The sequence below is a fragment of the Crocuta crocuta genome, unplaced genomic scaffold (genome assembly GCF_008692635.1).
Source record: "Crocuta crocuta isolate KB4526 unplaced genomic scaffold, BGI_CrCroc_1.0 scaffold162, whole genome shotgun sequence".
In the NCBI taxonomy this organism is placed as follows: domain Eukaryota; kingdom Metazoa; phylum Chordata; class Mammalia; order Carnivora; family Hyaenidae; genus Crocuta; species Crocuta crocuta.
This window is the reverse complement of record NW_027529433.1, coordinates 2,697,368-2,713,765: the sequence shown is the minus strand read 5'-3', so window position 1 is coordinate 2,713,765 and position 16,398 is coordinate 2,697,368.

Here is a 16,398-nt window from a genome sequence, read left to right as displayed (position 1 = left end):
AGAGTGTAGCTTTGCACCATCCCTTCCTTGCTGCTGCTTCTCCCTGCTGATTTTCCCTTCTTCTGGCATCTTCCAGGCCCTGGCTACTCTCTGGCATTTGGGGTGGTCCTGCTTGGAGCTTCTTTCTCAGGGAGTGGCTAAGACAGGGTGAGTGAGTTGCAGATTTCAGCAGTGTGGGCAACAGTTAAGTATTCAATAAGCATTGGATGAATTTAGCAGGAAGAAGAAGGAGGAGAAGGGGAAGAAGGAGGAGGAGAAAGAGAAGAAGAAGAAGAAGAGGAAGAAGAAGAAGAGGAAAGAAAGAAGAAGAAGAAGAAGAAGAAGAAGGGGAGGAAAGAAAGAAGAAGAAGAGGAAAAAGAAAGAAAGGAAAAGAAGAAAGGGAAGGAGCTAGGGAGGGAGGGAGAGAGGAAGGAAAAGAAGGAGAAAGGAAGGGGAGGAGCTTAAAAATCCTGATGCCCAGACCACAAACCAGACCAAAATTGGGCTCTCTGGGATGAGAGGATGAGAACTCCAGCACCAGTACTTTTTTAAGCTCCCCAGGGATTCTGATGTGCAGCTAGAGTGGAGAACCACTGCTCTACTATGTGGCAGACCTCCTTAAAAGTATAATCTCCATGCTTATGGGTTTCGTCAATGTGTATTTTTCAGAAAAGGAATTTAAGGTGTATTTGCATCATTTGCCTCTGGCTAACCTTACTCACTTTCTGCATAGGACTGTTCATCAAATCACATTAGGGAAAGCAACCTGGGGCAAGACAAGCCATTCAGACACTGTGTAATTATTGAGGTTTCAGAAAAATGAGTTTATATTAATACTAGGTAAAATCTTACTTTTATATAATTTTCTCAGTTTGGCTGATAACTCCTAGAGGATAGTTTCTGAATTTATTTAATTGACCTCACATTGCATCAAGAGTAACATTATGTTCTGGTAAAAACTTAAGAGCTTTTGAAACTATTTTCAACCCAAAAAAATGTAGACTTTTAGGACTATGAATTAGAAGCCATCTGTGAAGTGCTGAGTTTTATAGAAAAGCCTTCATTTAGACTGACATTTATCTTGTAATGTGGCAGTAGAAAAAATTCTGAAACATTTGCAGAACAAAGGTTAAGGCCAAACTTACTCAGTGTGATGTTTACAAAGCATAAATCTGCACAGAAGAGGGTAGATTTATTATTTATGTTTAACAACAGTGTCTATTGTATGTTTTAAAATCTCATATTAAATAAAGTAGATTCACTGAGGAAAAAGGGAAAGGAGTGAGGCTGAGAATATGGAATGGAGAAGGTCTGCTGAATCTTTGTGGGAGCCTTCTTTAAAATGTCTCCTTTCATTTCCCGACTTTAGTTTTATTTATTTATTTTTAAAGTTTATTTATTTATTATGAGACTGAGAGAGCATGAGCAGACGAGGGGCAGAGAGAGGAGGAGGGAGAGAATCCCAAGCAGGCTCTGCATGAAGCAAAATGGCGGGGCTTGAACTCACGAACTGTGAAATAATGACCTGATCTGAAATCAAGAGTCGGACACTTAACTGACTGAGCTACCCAAGTGCTCCAGACATTTCCTGACTTTAGAACATTTCTGTCAATTTTTATTTTTAATATTTTCAAAAATGTAGAAAAGTTGAAAAGAATATTACAGTAACATCTGTGTATCCTCATGTATTCCCAAGGCCTGAGAACCAGGAGAGCTGATGGTGTAGCCCTTGTTCAAAGGCCAGCATGCTTGAGATCCAGGAAGAAGCAAAATTTTAGTCCAAGTTTAAAGGCAGAAACTCGAGTTGATATCCTACTTTGAAGGCAATCAGGCAGGAACAATTTTCTCTTAATGTATGGCAAGATCAGTGTTTTGTTCTATCAGGACTTCAACTGATTGGATGAGACCTAGTCATGTAAGGGAGGACAAACTGTTTACCTATTTAAATGTTAATCTCATCCAAAAACACCCTCACAGAAACTTCCAGAATAATGTTTGACCAAACATATCTGGACACACTGTGGTCCAGTTAATTTGACACATAAAATTACCAATTGCATTAATTTCCTATTGCTGCAAACTTATATCACAAATCTAATAGCTTAAAGCAACACATATTTGTTATCTCACAGTTTCTGTGAGCCAGGATCCTGGGCATGGCTTAGCTGGGTCCTGTTGCTAGGGTCTTGTGAGGCTACACAAGATGTCCCACAGAGCTGCGGTCTCATCTGAGACTTGACTGGAAAAGGATTTGCTTCTAAGTTCACCCAGATTGGCAGGCTTCAGTTTTTTGAAGACTCTAATTTCTTTGCTGGCTGTCAGCTGGGAGCCATCCTCAGCTCCCAGAGGCCATGACAGTTCCTTTGCCCTGTGGGATCCCTGACATGGCCAGTTACTTCCTCAAAGGTAGCAAGCTTCAGACAGAAGCCACAGTCTTATGTAACTTAATTACATAACCATGTGCATAAACATATACATCTTGTCACTTTTACCTTTTTTTTTTTTTTTTCTAGAAGCAAGTCACAGGTCCTGGTCACATTCAAGGATAAGAAGTCACATAAGAGCATGAACACCAGGAGGTGGGGATAGTGGGAGCCACTCTAAGTTTGTGTCCCCAAGTCTCTATTTAGATATATGAATTGCTAACATTTTGGGGCTCCGGGGTGGCTCAGTCGGTTAAGCATCCAACTCTTGATTTCAGCTCAAGTCATAGTCTTATGGTTTATGAGTTCAAGCCCCATGCTGGGCTTTGTGCTGACAGATGCTTGGGATTCTCTCTCTGCCTATCTCTCTCTGTCACTCTTCTACTAGTGCTCCCTCTCCAAATAAATAAATAAACTTTAAAAAAAGAATTAACATTTTGCCATATCTGCCTTCTTTCTGTCTCTACACACACATTCATGCACATACACATACATACACACATACACACACTCACACATTTTTGTTGAACTACTTAAAAATACTTGTCATAATTAACGTTATCCTCTACTCAAACATTCATATCCTAAGAATAGTGCATTTCTACATAACTATGATACTGTTATCAAATTGTTTTCAAGAAAAATAATTATTCCATTCAATCATTTAGTATTCAGATCAGATTTTTCCAAACATGCCTTTTGTAAATTTTTGAAAACCAACACTCAGTCAGGTTTCATGCATTATACTTGGTTATGTCATTTTACTCTCATGGTGTAACTCAGCTATGCCACTGAGTTAAAAATTTTTTTGAATTATATTGTACATACAGAAAAGCACAAAAAATCACTGGAAATTATAGCCAGTATTATAAGAAAGAAAATGAAATAATCAGGCTAAAGGTTATAAAGAAAGAAACTGTTTATTTATAGATGACATGATTGTATATATACAATCTCATAGATTGTATATCTATGAGATATATCTCATACAATATATATATCTCATACAATCTCATATAAGAAAATCTCAAAGAATCTATAAACCATTAGCATAAAAAATTCAGCAAGATCTCTTGATATAAGGGCATTATGCAGACATCATTGCTATATACTAACAAAAAATGAAATGAAATGTAAAAAATATCAATTATAATACCATGAAAAAGCAGCAAATCCCCAGAAACAAACCTAACAAACGATGTGTAAGACCTCTCCTCTACACTGAAAATTATAAAATGCTAATGAGGGAAATTAAAGAAGACCTAACTAAATGGAAAGATGTTAAGTCTCAAATTAGATTCATAATAATTCCAATCAAAATCTCAGCAGGTATGTTTGTGGACATTGACAAGGTACTTCTAAAATTTATGTGGAACTGCAAACCAGTGGACAAGGCAATGTTGAATGAGAACAAATTTGGAGGATTTATCTTGCAGTGCAAGATTTCAAGACGTGCTATAAAGCTAGAATAATCAAGGTGGTATGGTATTAGTTCAAGGAAAGATAAATAGATCAGTGGAATAAAACAGAGAGTCTAGACATATATACAAGCAGATATTGTCACTTGATATATAATGAAGGCACGCTGCAGGGAAAAATGTAACTTTTTCATAGATGGCCTTGGGGCAATGGAATATTTAGGTAGGAAAAGAAGGAAACCTGACCCCATCTCACACCATATACGAAAATTAACTTAAGGTGGATCATAGACCTAGATGTGGAAAGTGAAACAATTTTCTAAAATAGAACAGATAAAAGAATCTTCCTGAATGTGGAGAGGCAAACATTTCTGAAACAGTAAGCAGAAACCAAAACCATAAAAGAAAAAAAATACCCTGATGATTGAACTTCGTTGAAATAATGTCTGTCCATAAGAAGATACAGATAAGAAAGTAAAAGAAAGCCACACATGGTGAAGATAGCTTTAGTGCTCATATTTGACAAAGTTCTCAGTTTTCCAGAATATATGGAACTACTACAAATCACTAAAAACAAATAAAAAACAACTAAAGCTTAAAAAATGGGCAAAAGCATTAACAATCATTTTACAAAAAATGATTCCCAAAAGACTAGTAAACATATGGAAAGGTATTCAACATCATCGGTTATAAGAGAAATATAAAACCACAATGAAATACCATTACACACAGATAAAAATGGCTAAAGTTTAAAAAGATGACAAACCCACGAGTTGATGAGATTATAAAAATATTGTATACTTCATATGTTGCTGGTGAGAGTAAAGTTGGTACAACCACTTTGGTAAGGTGTTTGGCACTACCAACTAAAGCTAAACATATGCCTGCCCCTTCTTAAATCCTTTTCTAGAACAAGTGTTTCCCAGTGCAGCTTCTTGTGTCCACAATGGGGATGACCAAGTGTATTACTAGGCAGAGCAGTAGGAGTTTTCGATGGTGCCAGAGCCTCATGAGGCTTTATTATATAGAGCCTTTCAGAGAACATCCAACTCTAGGGCTCCCTCCCTGACCCCCAGACTTTGAAATTGCAGCTTATTCTTATACTGGGCCACATCAAAATTCTTGGTTAAGGCAAACTACCATTAAACTGTGTCAGGCAATGATTCATTCTGTCTTTGTCTTTATACTCCCAAGTGACAGGACAGGAGTGAGCAGCTTGTCTTAGGGAAGGTGGGGTTTCTTCCGATTACAGATTACAGGGAGTGTCCCTTCACTGTTCTCACCCTACAGATAAGTGTCCACCCACAATACCCATTCACTCTCACGCTGCACCTACTCTTGACCCATCATATCAGATGCTTCCACATTTCGATGCCGCCATATCTAGACCTTCATCCTTGCTTCCTTTGTTGCGCAACAGGCCTGCGAACCCAGCTGCAGAGCCCACTCACCATGTGTGCACGATTCCAGAGGCACTTCAAACTCCACCTGTCCAAATTGGTATTTCTGCTTGCTTCCTTTCTGAACCCCTTCTCTGAGGTTCAGCACCCCACTCTCGTCTCTCTCTCAGGTTTGAAGCCTGGGAATCATCTTCTCATCCTTTCTCTCCCTGCTTTCAAGAGCATTGATTGATCAATTGACAAAACAGTCCCCAAGTTCTGTCAATTCTACCTTCTAAAACTCCCCAGAGATACTCACCTATTCTCCTACCCACAACTGCTTCATCAGTTCAGATCCGTGAGACTGTTCTGTGTCTTTACTACCTCACTGTCTTTGGTTGTCCCCTTCCAGCCAGACTTACTCTGTCCTCCATCATGCTCATTGTAAAAAGTAAATCTGAGATGATTCAGATTAATTACTGAGATTAATTCACTATTCTCAATTCTTTCATGACTCCCCATGGAGTATGAGGGAAAATTAAACTATTTCACAAGGCATCCAAGGTTCTAAGTGATAATTTGGTCTCTAGCTTCTTTTTTTGCCATACTTCTTAAACTTCATGTTCTAGAAATTCTAGAGTATTCTTATTTTTTGTTTATCTTATTTTGGGGGGAGAAAAGCAGAGAGCAAGGGAGATATGGAATCCCAAGCAGGCTCTGGGCTGTCAATGCAGAGCCGGACATGGGACTCAATCCTATGAAGTGTGAGATCACGACCTGAGCTGAAACCAAGTTGGATGCTTAACCAACTGAACCACTCAGGTGCCCCATTGTGTGTTATTTTCTTTGCTTGAGATAACCATAGTTCCTTTTCAATGTATACCCTCTCCACAGCTTGAACACCTAATGATCTCCTTTTCACCCTTTATTTTTTTGCCCTCTCTAGCTTTTAAATCTCAGCTCAGGTGTCACTTCCCCTGAGAAGCCTCCTTTGACTTCCTCAGCCAAGGTGAAGTTTCCTTTCCCACATCTCCTACTCTACCTGCTAATTTGTGCTTTTGCACCATCACTGCTTGCTTGCATGTTTGTTTCTCAAATGAACCATGGACTCCTTGAGATCAGAAACCATGTCTTGTTATCTTTGGATTCCATGTACTGGTGTGACTTATATAGATGCTTAAGAATTTTTTAATGAAGGAAGGAATCTTAAATTGAGCCTGCAGTAGGGCTGCAGGTGGGACGGTAGGGGCTGTTTTCACAGATACGATCTTGTTTGATTATGGATCATCAACTCCATGAGGGCAGATCTGTATCAGTTTTGTTCACTCCAGTATCCCCATTGCTGAGCATTGTGCCTGGAAAGTGCTCATAGAAGTGCTTTATATAGAAGCTCAATAAATTATTTTTTTAGGTTTATTTATTTTGAGAGCGAGACAGGATGAGCAGGGGAAGGGAGTGAGAGGGAAAGGGACAATCCCAAGAGGCTCCACACCACTAGCACAGAGACTGATGTGGGGCCTGAACCCACTAAGTGAGAGATCATGACCTGAGCTGAAACTAAGAGCTGGAGGTTCCCCAACTGAGCCACCCAGGTGCCCCTTAATAAATGATTTTTGAGTGCATGAATGATAACTTGGTGGGCTGAGACAAATGCTACCATCATAATTTAGTGGAAGAACCAGCATCTTGGGGAGATTAAATAACCTGCTCATGTGTTTTGGACAAGCCAAATCTCAGAGTGCCTGGCCTGCCACACTCTGTTTAGAGGGAGGGAAGTAGGCTGCTCAACATACTTGGTTGACCAGGGAGGGAACTTTGTCCCATAAGCAGCCAATATTGGGCTGACTTTAAAAGATGAGTTGGAACAATAATATTACTGCTTGAAAAACTGAATTAAATAACAGAAGAGCAGTGCCCGGCTGGCTCAGAGGAGCACATGACTCTTGATCTCAGAGTACTGAATTCGAGTCCCATGGTGAGTGTAGAGATTACTTAAAAATAAAATATTTTAAAAAAAGGAAACAGAGAAGATGAAGAGTTAGTAGTGAGATCCCAGACAGAAGCCTTTGGAGGTGATAGCTTGGAGTCATGCGGAGCACACAATGCAGATCAGAACTAGCAGGAAAGAGACCACATCTGGCAACTGGTTACCAGTGGCCTTTGCATTCCTTTTTTCAGTGTATGTGTATCTTTATCGTCAACACTCTGTCCCACCCAATCACCCAAAGTAATTCCACGAGGATTACTTACTCCTTGAAAGTAAGGTTTGTAATGAGTGTTCCTACATGGACCCAGGTATGAAACCCCAGGCTTCCGAGTCCAGTGCTCTTTCTACTATTCTGAGGCTTAGGGACATTGTCTTTGTACAAATTTTAGCAGAGAGCAATGCAAAAATGGTGCATATTAAATGTATTTTAATGACAGTGAAAAAAGCTATCACTGTGAATATGAGTGGGAGGAAACAGCCATTGAGGCAGACCACATCCCCTCTCAATTTGAGCTAGACCAGTAGGAGAGTCCCAAGAAGCCAAAAATAGGCCTTCAGTAGAGTACTTATTTGTTCAAGGTGGCTGTCTTCTCTGCTCTTTCAACACAATTCCCCAGGAGTTCTGGTCGCCCCCTCCCACCACCTGCCACCAGCTTGCTGGTGGCAGGTGGGGCCGGGAGAAGAAGACAGGTGGCCACTTGAGCACGTGGGCTTCTACCCTTCAAGTCTCAAGGCTGTGTGCAAAGAATGCTGAGATTTGGGTTTCCATCAATGGGTGGCCTTTTGACATGCAAGCTAACAAATATATTCCAGGTGCAAATCGTTCTTTCCCAGAAAGAACCTCTGCAGGTTTCCAGCGAGACAATAACCTGGTTCTGCTTAACAGAATGACTCAAGAACGGGATCTGAGGGCTGGCTCGTGATGAAGCCTGGATGTTTTCCTGCCCTCTTCCCTGGCTTTAGAACTTGTATTGAAAAGTTAGCATACACAGTGCTGAAGCTCCCCTCGTTGTCCCCCACGCAGTGGCTTGTGAGGGCGGAAGGCTCTCCGGGGCTCCTGGCAGGAACCGCTTTTCAAGCGCTGAATGGGTAGGTTCAAGACTCTGTGCAATGAGAATGGGGGACACAGAGGGGCTTGCTCACCCCCTCATTTCTCTGCAGAGATGCCTCTATTTGACGATTACCTACCTGGGGGTCACCTTTTGAAACAGACAGAAAAGAGCTTATCTTATAATCAACCCTTCCCAGAAATCATTTGCAAGCCACAGGCTATGAAAAGAAACAGATTTTGACAAACTGCATTTAATGTACATTGTCAAAAGTCTGCAGAGCTGAGGGCCAGCACTTTGAATATTTTCACATTTGATTTTTCCAAAGAAAGGCTTTTTGAAGCTGCAGATATCTGGGGGTGCTGATAAAAAACAAAAGTGAGATGTCCTATTGGAGCTGTATTTTCAGGAGCCTGGGGGAGACCATCTTAAAATTTAGACTTCACCTTTCACTTTTAATCTAAGCTTGAAAAATCACTGAACTATGGAGAAGGAGACAATTAAGATTCAATTATAAATAAGAAACTTCCACTGGGGTTGACATTCGGCTGAGACTGAACTACAGACTCTAAGAAAAAGCATCCTGCTAGACCCACAAATGTGACATTTAGTGCTTAAGAGACTATTGTCTTTTTTCAAAAAAACTTTGTGATATGAAAAGGAAATAACTCCTAGGAGGCATATAGCACAATTACTTTAATTATGTGATGGTTCATTTTCTGTGTTAACTTGGCCAGGCTATAGCACCTGGTGATTTAATCAAACACAGATCTAGGTGATGCTATGAAGGTATTTTGTAGATAGTTAATACCTACCATCAGTTGACCTTAAGTAAAGATATCACCCTTGACAACTGGTTTAATGTAATCAAGAACAAGGTTAGGGTTTCCAGAAAAGAAGCTGTGTCTAGATTCCAACATCAACTTCTGGCTGTATTTCCAGCCTGCTGGCCTGTCTTACAGATTTCAGACTTGCCAGCCCTCACAACTGCAATTCCTTAAAATTTATCTCTATTTCTTTTTGTTTCTCTAGGGAAAATCCGGACTGGCACAATGACATGTATGCACTTGAGGTAATAAGCTGAAGTTTTTAATCTGGAGATTCAATACCATTCAATGTGAATGAGACTGCTTTCTGCCCTGACTGTGTACTAAGTGAACTGATTGCATTCTTGATTTCAATCCAATGTCACAAAGTGCTGTAGAGGTGGGAAGTGAGAAAGATGTTTGGGTGGTCAGGCTCCCTGGGGATGTACACAGGAGAACTCTGGGTGGCATGAGGGCCAGCAAGAAGCAGTCACCAGCTGAAGGCCCGTGGGTGTCAGACCCCCTTCCCACTCACAGTTAGGAACAAGGACCTTCAAGGACTACATTTTGAGGAGAGAATGTAGAGAAGTCTGTGCCACTTATGGCCTATTAGGGAAGACAGGCTTTCTATTTTAGATGGGAAAGCCAAACAATAATATACTTCATAATAGAAGAACACTTTTTACCAAGCATAATGACATAGACAATGCGAACATAGGTAATATAAAAAATTAAAATCCAAGCCCAATGTGTAATGTTAAAAAAGGCTCTAATAAAATTATTTCCAGGTGCAAAGAATGGTATTATTTGTTCCATTCTTTACAAGAGGCATTTAGTCTCTGCTCATGAATGAGTCACTTTCCTAAAATATGAAGTTCTTTTCTAAGAACGCTGCTTATATTTCTCACAACCACTAAAGAACAATTAGCATTAACACATTTTACTCTTCTGGTTCAAACACTTCAAAGAGCCTCACTAGAAGCAAGATGCATTTCCAAACTGTCTACCCAAATATCTTAACCTCAGAATAAAGATTCAAAAATAGAAAAATCAGAAAGATATATGTACCTCATGTGTATTGCAGCATTATTTATAATAGCCAAGATATGGAAGCAACCCAAGCGTCCATCTGTAGATGAATGTATAAGGAAGAGTGGTGTGTGTACACACACACACACACACACACACAGAGGACTCTTACTCAGCCATAAAAAAGAATGAGATCTTGTCATATGAGACAACATGAGTGGACCTAGAGGCTTTTATGCTAAGTGAAATAAGTCAGAGAAAAACAAATACTATATGATTTTACTTATATACGGAATCTAAATAAAACAAAACAAATGAATAAATAAAAAGCAAAAACAGTCCTATAAATACAGAAAATGAGGGGAAGGATGTAGGGGGATGGGCAAAATGGGTGAAGGAATGAGTAGGTCATGGGGATAAAAGGTGTAGCGTAGGGAATACAGTCACCGGTATTGTAGTAGCATTATATGGTGACAGATGGTAACTACACTTGTGGTGAGCAAAGCATAATATATAAAGTTGTGGAATCCCTATGTTGTACATCTGGAACTAATGTAACATTGGATGTGAACTATACTTCAATTTAAAAAAAAAAAAAAGGACTTAACTAGATCTTTCACAAGGGAAAAAAGGAAAGAGAAAGGTCTGATGTGGGGCCGAATCCACAAACCATGAGATCATACATAACCTGAGCCAACGTCGGAAGCTTAACTGACTGAGCTACCCAGGCGCCCCTCTTTTAATGTACTGTAGGGAAGGTACACATCAAATTTGTTTTAATCTATTAATTGGGAATGTAATTTATAGCCATGTGGCTAATATAATGAAATGTCAAATCAATCCTGAATGTGGATGCCACATAGAATTTATTGTAATGAGATTGACTGTATGATAGAAATTAAATATGACATTTCAATTCCAGATCACAAGATTCCATCTATCAACATTTTGAAGATGCTAGACATCTTGAGGGGACACAGACAAAGGTAAGATAGTTTCTGCCTCGAAACAGCTGGTAGTCCAATGTTGCTGAGCAAGCAAACACTATTAATTGTATTCTCATATTCATCCTCCCTTCTTCCGTGCACAGAGACCTTTGATTTTGTTGGGGTAGGGGGAACAAAATGATAGATTATAGGTCAAGATTCATTTTAAGGCAGAGTTCCTAAATTCTGATGTGCATTAGTAGAATTAGACTCAAAAGCTAGGAGGATTTGGGACAAGTTTTGCTTTCCTGATAAAAGGGAAACATGTGCCTGACATTTCTCACTTCCTGTCTTCCTCCTGCTGTGAACATGGTTTGATTTCTGAAGCAGCAGTAGCCATTTTGAAATCTTGAAGGAAAAACCCAGAGAATCACAGAGCCAGTAAGTCCAAATTTGTTTATACCACATTAGATTTTCTGGTACTTGCAGCTAAAGATATTCCTAATTGATAAAAGAGATGAGAATAACAAACAGCTGTTAGGCAAGCTGCAAGTAAAGGCTAGAACAGAGATAGCACTGGGTGATTAAGAGGAGGGTGAGAAGGAAGGCTTCATCAAAGAGGGAGCCCTCTGAATTTGGACAGGACTCTGAGGAACACATATGGCTTCACATAGGGATGGAGCCATTATACGGAGAGAGAACTGCATAAGGAAGGGCATGTGTGTGGCAAAGCTTGGCTCTGTGTGGGGACTTGTGAGGAGCTGAGGGTGGCTTGTGTACAACATATAGGAAGTAGAAATTTTAGGTAGTAAGTCTGGAAAGGTTGATCATTGCCATCTGTAGAAGACCATAAAGGCCAGGGTGAAGTTTGGTCTTAGTTGGGTCAGCATGAATTTGAGACAGTGGCATTATAAGAGGTGCAGTTCAGAGACTGTTTTGGTGGCCAAGTTTATGGCAGTTTATTTGGGAGGGATGTCAGAGATTGAAAACCACCAATTTAGAATACCCCAATAGTTCAAGTAAGAGAAAATAAAGATCTGAACTAGATGTGGTTATGAAAAAGAGAGAACAGATTGAGAAGTCCTCAAAGGTGAAGTAGGTACTTGCCACTTGATGGGACTGGGGCCTGATGACACCTACCCTTCCTTGGTAAGGCCTTGTTCTGGGTTTTGGAATCTGAAGGTGAGGATTCTTCATGGTTTTTCCTCTGCCCAGAGCATAGATATGCCTTCCTCTCAGTCACCATCTCTCTAGATCCTTCAATACCAAGCTCAAATCCCACTTTATTTTTAAAAATAAATTTTTCACATGTATTTATTTTTGAGAGACAGAGAGAGACAGAGCACGAGTGGGGGAGGGGCACAGAGAGGAAACACAGAATCCGAAGCAGGTTCCAGGCTCTGAACTGTCAGCACAGAGCCTGATGTGGGGCTTAAACTCACAAACTGTGAGATCATGACCTGAGCTGAAGTCGGTGGCCCAACCGACTGAGTCACCCAGGTGCCCCTCAAATCCCACTTTACAAGAGTCCACATGTCCATCAGTAGGAGAAAGGATACACATTGCGGTGTGGCCATACAATGGAATATGAAAAGTTATAAAAAGGGACAAACCAGTGACACATGCAACAGCATGGGTGACTCTCACATAAATGATGCTGGGTGAAATAAGACAGATATCCTGTATGATTCCATTCATACGAAGTTCAGAAACAGACAAAAATAATCTATCATGAGGGAAAAAAGCCCCAGAGTAGTTTGCCTTTGGGGGGTGGGGGAGTGATTGGGAAAGGGTATGAAAGAGTTTTCTTGGGTGACAGACAGAGGTTTGGGTCATGTAGACACATGAATTTACTAAAACCTGTAAAATGCTATACTTAATATCTTGCACTTCCCCATGTGAATTTTACCCCCTGCCCCCAAAAGTAAACAAATATTGAACTGTAGTTAATGACATGCAAGCTGAAGAATCTAAGGATGAAACATCCTGAGATCTCAACTTATGGAAATGGACTGATGGATGGATGAATGGCTAAATACGTGGTAAAGCAGAGATAGCAGTGTTAACAATGGTAGAATCTAGGTGATGGGTAAAAATGGGTGCTTAACATATAATTCAGCTTTCCTGTGTGCTTGAAATAGTTCATAATAACGCTAGGGGAAAACCATCTGGTTTAAGATTTGATAGTTCATCAGTCAAAGAGGACTGGCAATAAAAAAACACACTACAGGAAAACGGCCCTTTGCAGGGGCTATGACCAGGGGCTCAATAAAGAGCCAGTGTCATTCAGGATGTTTTCCCAAATGATTTTGGTTAGTAGGTGCAGCAGAAATTCTCTTCTCTGCACTTTTTCCTGAGTTCCACATCATTAGGTCTTCTCCTTACAGACTAACCCTCTTTTCCTTTTTGTGCGTCCTATGGCCCTGGGCAAAGAAGTACAGACCACCTAAAACTTGTCCTCCAGTAATAAATTTCACAACTAGTTTGATTTAATGATTGCACAGTTATTTGAAATGCCACACAACAGGGGTGCCAGGGTGGCTTAGTCCATTGAGCATCAGCTCAGGTCATGATCCCATGGTTCTTGAGATCGAGTCCTGTGTCAGGGTTCGCACTGTCAGAGCAGAGTCTGCTTGGGGTTCCCTCTCCTCTGCTTGGGGTTCCCTCTCTCTCAAAATAAATAAACTTAAAAAAAAAAAAAGAAATACCACAGAACAATGTGGTCTGTTCTCTTTGTTCCAAGAATAAAGAGATCTAAAGAATAAAGAAATGTCAATGTACAGACAGAAAAACTTCCCAGTCCGCTTGAGGTCTCCTGGGGAACAGAAAGGGCAGGACCAAATAATTAGAAATGGTCAGCTATGGAATTTCCTCAGGAATAGCCCAACTTCACATAGATTGTAGGGCTTCTTTCCTCTGTGTTTAGTCAGCGGCTCTATCCTTTTATGACCAATACCTTTTCATTAGAGTCTCTAATTTTATTCCCGATACTCATTTAATTATTACTTTTTTGTCTCAACTGGGACATCCTTTTTTCACAAGTTTCAACCACTCAGAAATCACTATTCTGATTCTAAACCCTTTTGGGAGCTGGCCAGCCGACCTTTCCCTCACAAAGCCATGCTGCCTAATTGGGTCATTTGCTGTACAGTTTTTAGTTTACAGGACTCTGTAAACTGTGTGTATGTATATTCGGCATCTTGTTATAGGACATCTGTTCTTGCATTTGCTTACTAGGTATCTCTTTGAGCTACTAATATTACTCTCATATGTATTTTTATTATATATTTAATAAATGAAAGATTTTAGTTCTTGACATAAATTAGCAACATATACATCTAATCTTTAAAATTTTACTTTCTCCAATCTCATACACATTGACTTACAATTTGCTTATTTTTCTATTTTGCTTTACTCAGATGCCCTACAGACAGGAAATAAAGTTTCAGGTTTTTTTTTTCCCCTTGGAGAGCAGAAGCACTCTAACTCTGATTTACACCCTTAGGTATACTCTAGAATCATCTGCGGGTGCTGTTTACACTGCAGATTCTGGGACCCATCCCTCATACAGGTGTCCTGGGGAGGACATTTCGAGAAACATTGTATTAGGACGTGGGTATGTTATATAATTTCAACCTCAGAGAAACATAAAATGGGCTAACTTGAATATTTAGAACAAATGTGCATGTTTTATTATTTACATTCTAGCCTCAAATTATCAACGCTTGACAGTGCTATTTCATAAATCAATGTGGAAAAAGTAAGGCTTGCATTTCTGTCTTGAAAACAAATAAACCAGGCAACACGAGAGAAAGCCTGATGGCTTGCTAGCAGTCGGTCTTTGGAGTTTTGTGTGACCCATCGCTAATTATGTTTTCTTCTTTACATTTTTAAGTGGACTCTGGAGATAAATTTGCTCTAAGAGTCTGAAATTTTATGTGAGGTGTTCAAGGAGTATCAGGAGATCAACACTTACAAACTAGCAACTTACCAAGGAAGGATTTTTATTAAGGAATACATGAAAATGGTTGAATAATATCAAGATCCCAAAAGTCTTGCAGTGAAAACAGTAGTCCCCGCTTTCTCCCCAACCTCAGCTGTCCTTTCATTGGCAAACACTTACATCCTCTTAGCTTTTCCTTCTGGTAGTTTTGTTCATGTTGTTTTCTTTCCTCCAGTTAACTATTTTGGTCATTTTTCAAATGAATGTGTGTATTAATACGTATTATTTTTAGACTCTTAAAGTTTATAAAAAACCTGAGCAGTCTCCTGCCCTACACCCTCCCAATTCTCAAGATTAGTGGCTTTTAACTTTTAGCAGTTTCGTCTGTTGTTTCTTGTCAAATAATTTATCACATCTTGATTTGTTACTCATTAGTGATTTCCTGAGATGTCAATGAGGATTTAGCTTAGACAACTATCTCCACTTTTCCTCCCATATTGTCCTCAAAGAGTTACCAGATTTAAGTGTATCTTAGTCCATTTGGGTTGCTGCTACATTCTTCAACAAATTTCTAGATAATTACACAGGTTTTCTCTTGGTATTTATCCTTGAGAACATCTGCTAAGTTGAAGAGCATGTGCTTCTTCATCCTGAATAAATATTGCCAACATGGTAAAAGGCTGACAATGTCAAGTATTGGTGAGAATGCCAATTTGATGTATGTGGGATGGTACCTTATTGCAGTTTAAATTTGCATTTCCCCAGTTACTACTAGTGGGAATGTATGTCTTTGCATGTATTTATCGGCTAGTTGTGTTTCCTCTTCTCTAGATGGCTTGCTTCTTTCTCCTATAAATATCTGAGTTCTAAAAATTCTAGACACCTGTACTAATAGTTTGCAAGGAATATGTTCCTTGCAGAGAGCTCCATTGGGTTTTTTAAAAAATATATAATGTTTTTAAAAATTTCTGAGAGAGAGACAGCCAGTGTGAGCAGGGGAGTGTCAGAGAGAGAGGGAGACACAGAATCTGAAGCAGGCTCTAGGCTCTGAGCTACCGGTCAGCACAGAGCCCGACGTGGGGCTTGAACCCACAAACTGTGAGATCCTGACCTGAGCCAAAGTCGGACACTTCACTGACTGAGCCACCCAGATGCCCTGAGCTTCATTGTTTTCTTAAGGATTTTAAGTCTCGGGGTACCTGGGTGGCTTAGTCGGTTNTCTCTCTCTCTCTCCTAGAAATAAATAAAAGCATTAAAAAAAAAAATTTTTAAAAAAAAAGGATTTTAAGTCTCATGCAGTATTGACTCCTAAATCTTGTCTGATCTAGTTTTTTGGGATTTTTTTTTTTGTTGTTGTTGTTGCTCTATGGAAGGTTTTAGTAAATTTCTTTTTACTCTTGATGTTCTTTATCCTAATTTTACTGCTGAACATAAAGGGCTCAATTATTATCTTAAGTA